Here is an 8,612-nt window from a genome sequence, read left to right as displayed (position 1 = left end):
GTCTCTGCTTTTGAATATGCTATCTAGGTTGGTCATAACTTTAATACCTATAGTGAGTGGGAAAAAAGCCCCAGAGGAGACAGAGTTCAAGACACATGGAGAACACAGTTATGGTGGCAAAAAAGATCACAGAATGTTTGTTGTTGCCCATCACTGAGTCAGGTGCTGAGAATGAATGAGAACCAAAGACCAAGAAAGAAGCACTATGAATTAGAGAGACTTAGTTGCTGCCATGGGTCTGTGCCTTACGGGCTGTGGGGCTATGGGTATAGGAGGACGTGCAGATGACTAGGATTTAGCTTAAAAAGTGTTATGATGGGGAAGTACAGGGTTCCATGGGACCCAGTGGAGGGGTAAGCATCACAGTCTGGTGAGAGAACAGGGCAATGAAGGTTTCACAGAGAAGTGACCTGTGAGTCTTATGAGGGATGCATAGGAATTGGCAGATTAAGTGGTAGGAAAATGTGGTTCCGGTAGTATAACATGTGCAAAGGCCTGCTGTTAAGAGAATTCCTGGCAAAGAGGTTCATTGGTGTTGATCATAGTAGTTAGAGGGAATTAGAAGGCTGAAAAGCTAAGTCAAGGTCATATAAGCTGAGTTTGTAAATCCTGTTAAGGAATTCGGATTTTTCCTCCCATCAGAGCATTAGAGAGACACTGAGAGTTTCAAATATGGAGAGGAGGTGACCCAGTTTCAGGGGTCACTGATCCTTGGTCAGAGATTGCTGTCTGCTCTGGTTTCGTTGGATGAATGAAAAGACTGCTCTCTGTTTAGGATGAGTCTCTAAGGCAGTCAGCATGAGGTGGAACTCACACGGGCCTGTGGTTGTTTGTTGTTCATGATCCCTGATTGAGAGCCAGGCCCTCCAGGGATCTCAGTAATTTCTGTCACTTACAGTGCTTGGCTGTTGTTTGTCAGTATATTTATACTTTTTGCCCAAATCCAAGTAATTTGTATTCACTTTTTTATCTTGCTTCCTTCAGAGTTTTGTCCTGTTTTGAAAAGAACCCAAGATACTGTTCAATGGAGATGGTGAATTTTCCCTGTGTGACAGTATAAGTAACTGGCATTTCTTTTTAACCAACCTCTATGCTTTGTTTCCTTTGTGTTTTCCATTGTATACATTCCAGCCCTGAGCTGAGATAGTGGCTCAGGATATTTAGCTGCCTTGGATAGATCTGGAAAACTTGACTTCGAATCTCACCATGTGATGTAATGGGCTTCTCTGGTGGCTCAGTGGTAAAGAATTCACCTGCAATGCAGATGTGGGTTCGATCTGATCCTTGGGTTGGGAAGATCCGCTGGAGAGGGAAATGGCAACCCACTCCAGTATTCTTGCCTGAGAAAAACCATGGACAGAGGAGCCTGGCGGATTACAGTCCATGTGGTTGAAGAGTCAGACATGACTTAGCACTAAACAACAACAGCGATATAATTAGACCTTTCTTCTGGAAAACATCTTCACTTTAACTGAGGCCTTCTATGCCCTAACCCACGGGTTAGACATAATTAAGCCAACGCTTCCATTTTTCAATCCTGATGAAGGATCTCAGGCTCAAAGAAGTTGTTAACTTGTCCTAATTCCTCCTCAGAAGGAATATCCTACCAGCCAAAATTTTAAGTTTCTTGTTCCATCATTAAGACATATTTTTCTAGGAGGAAAAAAGGACAAGATATTTTTCTGAGCTTCCTGTATTTTCATAGAGATTGTTAGTGAATTTATTCTGGTTTGTATTGGAGACACTGAAACTTGGTTTGCAATGTATTGTGAGCATTAAAAGGACACAAGACTGGAACACTTCAGTTAAATATATTAAGTTTTGTTGCTGCTCCATGTTCATTACTTATCTAGAGATTCTGTGAGATACACAGATTAAACATAAGAAGAAAATGGGAAAAGAAACAAACCAACATCTTCTGAAAGCTTACCTATTTCACGGGCTTATGCACACAGTCTCACTTAATTCTCAGTCAATATTTTAGTTGAGTATTATCTACATTTTATAGAAGAGGAAATTAAGGCTCATGTACTATTTTGTTCATGGCCACATGGATCGTAGAAGGATTTAAGTTTGGTTTTTGCTGTCTCTAAAGTTCATACTCTTTCCATTAATCCATGAAAACCTCTAACTTTCACAAACTTACAATTCAGATGGGGAGTATTTCTGACATTAAAAAGGAAATAACATATATTATGAAGCAATATATATTAGATGTCTAAGAAATGAGGGATCAGTTATATTGAGATAAGATTGGATAAGTAAACCGGAGTTGATTTCACAAATAAAACTCTTCTAGTATTCTTGCCTGGAAAATCCCATGGATGGAGAAGCCTGGTAGGCTACACAGTCCATGGGGTCTCAAAGAGTCAGACACGACTGAGCAACTTCACTTTGACTTTGACTTTGAGTTCCCACTTAGGGAACTAGAAAGAGCATCTCTCAGATTCTTACAATTAAAAAAAAATACACAAATTGGAAATTCATGACTTAAAAAAAAAATCTATTAGAGAACTTGTCACAGGGTAACCACCTGGCCCAGCATCTAAGGAGAGAGAGACCATGACAGGGAGAGACCAGACATGTGCACCGGCTTACTTGCTATAGACACAAGTGGACACTGGCTAGAATATCTCCACTAGGGGGACAGAGAATTGGTGGAGGCCAAGGATGTGCAGGTGAGAGAGTTCTGAGCCCTAGTGGCCACAGAAATTGGGTGAACCTACAGTCTTTTCCCTGGTAGTTCAGCTGATAAAGAATCCGCCTGCAATACAGGAGACCCTGGTTCCATTCCTGAGTCAGGAAGATCCCCTGGAGAAGGATAGGCTACCCACTCCAGTATTCTTGGGTTTCCCTAGTGGCTCAGATAGTAAAAAATCTGCCTGCATTGCAGGAAACCTGGGTTCGGCCCCTGGGTTGGGAAGATCCCCTGGAGGAGGGCATGGCCACCTACTCCAGTGTTCTTGCCTGGAGAATCCCATGGGCAGGGGAGCCTGGCTGGCTACAGTCCATGAAGTTGCAAAGAGTTGGACACGCCTGAGCGACTAAGTACTGCACAGTCTTTTCAGGATTTTTCTCCACAAACCTATTGAACACTTGCAGAAAAGATTGGAAAGAATCCTAAGAAAGTGTCCAAATATGGAGAGGGAACTGGGAGCTGCTGAAGGATGAGGGATGAACGATGAAGGATGAAGGAGCTGCTGAAGGATGGCCCCAGGATTTCACCTGGACCCCTCTCACCACATTTTCCCATGGAATGAAAACTTTAATCTGTAGGGGAGAGGGCAACAAACAGAGGGCCTTAAAGTACACTTGGGAAAACCCACTGCAGCTGGGGGAAAGGAAAAAACACCATGCCATTGGGGGAGGGGCAGAAGTAGGAGAGATGATGGGCCTGTAACTATGTCAGGGGAGGAGCAGAAGTACGGAGATGACCGTATCCTTGAGAAGCTACTTTGCTGAGAGTAACTACAAGCCATGACACCCCAGTAACAATGAGCATCCACCTAATGCTAATGCTCAGATGCCATTCTTCAATGAGAGAAATCAGAGTTCCTTAGAAAGGTGGTCCATTCCAGAGCAGAAGCAAGGAAAATACAGGATGATCCTGGAGCATTTTGAGGTGTCAAAAAGCAAAGAAGTGAGAAAAATATTAGTTTCATTTCAAAAGGGCACCAGAGCCAAAAGAGCTCCTATTGGCCAAATTTGCAGTAACTTAAAAAAATATTTATTTATATTTGGCTGTGCCGGGTCTTCGTTGCTGTGTAGGCTTTTCTCTAGTTGTGGTGAGTGGGGCTACTCTCTGTCGCAGTGCATGGACTTCTCACTGTGGCGGCTTCTCCTGTTGTAGAGCACGGGCTTTAGGACATTCAGGCTTCAGTAGCTGCGTGAGCGGGCTCAGGAGTTGCGGTTCCCAGGCTCTCCAGCATAGGCTCAATAGTTGCGGTGCACGGGCTCAGTTGCTCTGTGGCACGTGGGGTCTTCCTGGATCAGGGATCAAACTGGCATCTCCTGCATTAACAGGTGGATTCTTCACTACTGAGCTATCAGGGAAGCCCCAAATTTGTAAGAATTTGAGAAATGAAATAAATAATGATAGTATTGGATTATAACCCAAAGAATGAAGTAAATATCCTAGAGTCTATACTGATATAAATAAATAACTGAATAAGTATATAAAGGGAGAAGGAATAAATTGTCCTTTTAGAACAATTTGAAATAATAAATGTTGAAGGATTAAGGGAAGTAGAAAAATCACCATTAGAACACAAAAAATTCACAGTAAAAATTGTTGCAGTCGAGTTTCACTGATGGATAGTAAAAATCAGTGAATGAATGTTTAAGGAGAAACAGAATATTTATTGCATCTCAAAATATCTTCCTCTAAATGTTTTTTATTTTAAAGGGAAAGATAGTAACTTTAGAGTGCAGAAATCTGGAAAATCCACCTTAGCCAAGTGATCTCCGGTAATTTGCACCAATATCACGCAGTCCCTGATATGATTCATTGAAAGGAGCACCTTTTCTCAAGTGGTATTCTTCCAAATAGAGCACGGCCTCAATCTAATCATACTGTATATCTTAGCATCTCTGTCTACATAAAATGTATGTCTAAGCTCTTACAAGCTATTTGAAGATAAGGATGTCAAGGGTTTTTGTTGTTTTCAGTGCTTCTAAAAAGGACATAAAATGGAATATAGGCAAAGCTTTAGAAGGAAAAAAGTACCATCCATAATGCTAATATAATGCTAGTTTTGGAATATGACATGCAGTTCTGAGCGTCCTTGCTCCCAAGATAAAAGAGAATCACAAGGAATAAACACTAAACTTCACGGGGCCAAAATTTCTAACCAATATTTTTCTTTTGCACTAGTCTAACCATTTTTTTTGAAAGAGGGGAAAAAGGCACCTATAATTCCACTCCTAATCCCTCTTTGAATGTTCATTCTTGCCCTGTTTATATATTTTATGGACTTCCCTGGAGGCTCAGATGGTAAAGCGTCTGTCTGCAATGCAGGAGACCCAGGTTCGATCCCTGGGTTGGGAAGATCCCCTGGAGAAGGAAATGGCAGCCCACTCTAGTATTCTTGCCTGGAAAATCCCATGGATGGTGCAGCCTGGTAGGCTACTGTCCATGCGGTCGCAAAGAGTTGGACACGACTGAGCGAAGGGAAGGGAAGATATATTTTATACATCTTCAATCACAGGGTAGATGTCATTTTGTGTTGTTTTACTCACTTATCTTGTAAACATTTTCCATATTTCTACATAGTCGTCAGAGTTATTATTTTAATGCTTGTATAATGCTCTGTCATGTGAAAATGTCATAATTTACTCATACATTTCCCTATTGTTGAACATTTAGGCACTTAATGTCTCTTGATACTAACTGGAAGATTTTTTTATGTAGGGGTCCCCAAAAGGGACATGGGGCAATGAAACAGATAATGTCACTAATGCACTTTTATACAATACAGAAAAGAATTTCATGTGAACATTGCACATAATCATTCTCCATCAGAGGTAAGGACAGGGTCTGAAAATGTAAACCGATGAAGTAAATTTACCGATGGTTCAACTATTGCAGGACAGATTTGCGGGAATTGTGTATTTCTGTTTGCCTTTCAGAGTTTAACACTCCGTCTTTCGCATAACTGATGCTGAGTACTTGCATTGATGTAGATGTACTCCCATCCTTATTATTCCATCTCTGTGTCTGTCTTCACTTTGGAGGAAAATCCACCTCAAAATGACCAAAATGGGTGGGATGGGAGAGGACGGAGCTCCCAGAGGGAGGGGATATATGTATGCAGATAGCTGATTCACGTCACTGTGCAGCAGAAATATACTCCAACAGCAGTAAAAAATGTATTATTTCTGAGCTTTAACAACAGAGTTGTATGGTGGTAAGAAGCAAAGTACTTATATGCAACAAAGGAAATATGAAAGTGCCTTTGGTTGTAGAGAAGAGGAAAACAAAAACAATCTCAAAGCTGCAGCCACAAAGAATAAAACTACTTTTCATTGTGGAGCAAGTAATACTTTTAGAATCCATGCTTTTCCAGTCCTTCATTCAAAACTAGATGAAAAATAAGCAAGCTTTTCAATATTTTCAAGTTGTTTATGGGGGTAATTAGAAATTATTTTAATCTGTTGGGATATGAGAAACTCTCTCAAGTCTAGCAAAAAAAATCTTTGTAAAGAAATCAAGCTTTCTAAAGGGCCAGGTGTCTGCTCATTTATATAAAACTACATGTTTTAAACTCTGAGTTCATCAAGGAGTTTTTAATCTTCACTGATATGTTTTCCTTTTAAGTATCTTTCCCCTTTCTTTTTGATTATGTTCTTCATGGTTGGAGTGGTGATTAAATTTTTTTTAACAATATTCCAGTTTGGTAAATATTTTCATTTTTTGGTGTTCTAGCCATGAAATTATATTTTCCCCTTCTTTGAAAGTTTTATTTTGCTAAGTCCTGGAGATCACCTGTGAGTCTACTCAAAATTTACATTTCTTTAATATATCCCAAGATGATATGATAATGTCTTGGGCATTCTGTAGTTTCAGTACTATATGTTTGGCATAAAATTGGTATGAATTCTTTCCATTTATCCTTGTAAGTATGTGAGTTGTTCCATCGAATTACTGATCTTTCATCAACTCTGAAAAATTATCAGCTATTATGCCTTCAAATATTGCTTCTTTGTTATTATTTATGTTCTCTCCGTCTGGAACTCTGAGTAAATAAGCATAGAACTTTATTTATTTACTTACTTTTGGCTGCACTGGGTCTTCGTTGCCTTGCCCAGTCTTTCTCTAGTTGCAGTGGCTTCCCTTGTTGCAGAGCACAAGGTCTAGGTGTGCTGTCTTCCTTAGTAGCATGCAGGCTCCTCAGTAGGTGCAGCCTGGGGCTCTAGGGTGCATGGGTTTCAGTAGTTTGGGCATACAGGCTCAGTAGTTGTGCCTCCTGGGCCCCAGTCGCTCAGTCATGTCTTACTCTTTGTGGCCCCATGAACTGCAGCACGCCAGGCCTCCGTGTCCATCACCAACTGCCAGAGTCTACCCAAACCCATGTCCATTGAGTCAGTGATGCCATCCAACCATCTCATCCTGTGTCGTCCCCTTCTCCTCCTGCCCTCAATCTTTCCCAGCATCAGGGTCTTTTCAAATGAGTCAGCTCTCCCCATCAGGTAGCCAAAGTATTGGAGTTTCAGCTTCAACATCAGTCCTTCCAATGAACAGTCAGGACTGCTCTCCTTTAGGATGGACTGGTTGGCTCTCCTTGCAGTCCAAGGGACTTTCAAGAGTCTTCTCCAACACCACAGCTCAAAACCATAAATTTTTCAGTGCTCAGCTTTCTTTATAGTCCAACTCTCACATCATGCATGACTACTGGAAAAACCATAGCCTTGACTAGACGGACCTTTGTTGGCAAAGTAATGTCTCTGCTTTTGAATATGCTATCTAGGTTGGTCATAACTTCTCTTCCAAGGAGTAAGTATCTTTTAATTTCATGGCTGCAGTCACCATCTGCAGTGATTTTGGAGCCCAATAAAAAAAATTTTGTTTCCACTGTTTCCCCATCTATTTGCCATGAAGTGATGGGACCGGATGCCATGATCTTAGTTTTCTGAATGTTGAACTTTAAGTCAAGTTTTTCACTCTCCTCTTTCACTTTCATCCAGAGGCTCTTTAGTTCTTCTTCACTTTCTGTCATAAGGGTTGTGCCATCTGCATATCTGAGGTTATTGATATTTCTCTCTGTAATCTTGATTCCAGCTTGTGCTTCTTCCAGCCCAGCATTTCTCATGATGTACTCTGCATATAAGTTAAATAAGCAGGGTGACAATATACAGCCTTGACGTACTCCTTTTCCTATTTGGAACCAGTCTGTGTTTCCATGTCCAGTTCTAACTGTTGCTTCCTGACCTGCATATAGGTTTCTCAAGAGGCAGGTCAGGTGGTCTGATATTCCATCTCTTTCAGAATTTTCCATAGTTTATTGTGATCCACACAGTCAAAGGCTTTTGGCATAGTCAATAAAGCAGAATAAATGTTTTTCTGGAACTCTCTTGCTTTTTTAATGATCGAACGGATTTTGGCAATTTGATCTCTGGTTCCTCTGCCTTTTCTAAAACCAGCTTGAACACCTGGAAGTTCATGGTTCACGTATTGCTGAAGCCTGGCTTGGATAATGTTAAGCATTAACTCACTAGCATGTGAGATGAATGCAATTGTGTGATAGTTTGAGCAATCTTTGGTATTGCCTTTCTTTGGGATTGGAATGAACACTGACCTTTTCCAGTCCTGTGGCCACTGCTGTTTTCCAAATTTGCTGGCATATTGAGTGCAGCACTTTCACAGCATCATCTTTCAGGATTTGAAAGAGCTCAACTGGAATTCCATCACCTCCACTAGCTTTGTTCATAGTGATGCTTCCTAAAGCCCACTTGGCTTCACATTCCAGAATGTCTGGCTCTAGGTGAGTGTCAGCGATCACACCATTGTGATTATCTGAGTCATGAAGCTCTTTTTTGTACAGTTCTTCTGTGTATTCTTGCCACCTCTTAATATCTGCTGCTTTAGCACATGGGCTTCAGTAGCTGGAGCACAT

Source organism: Bubalus bubalis, chromosome 12 (genome assembly GCF_019923935.1).
Source record: "Bubalus bubalis isolate 160015118507 breed Murrah chromosome 12, NDDB_SH_1, whole genome shotgun sequence".
In the NCBI taxonomy this organism is placed as follows: domain Eukaryota; kingdom Metazoa; phylum Chordata; class Mammalia; order Artiodactyla; family Bovidae; genus Bubalus; species Bubalus bubalis.
The sequence above is the reverse complement of the archived record's forward strand: the minus strand, read 5'-3'. Positions refer to the sequence as shown.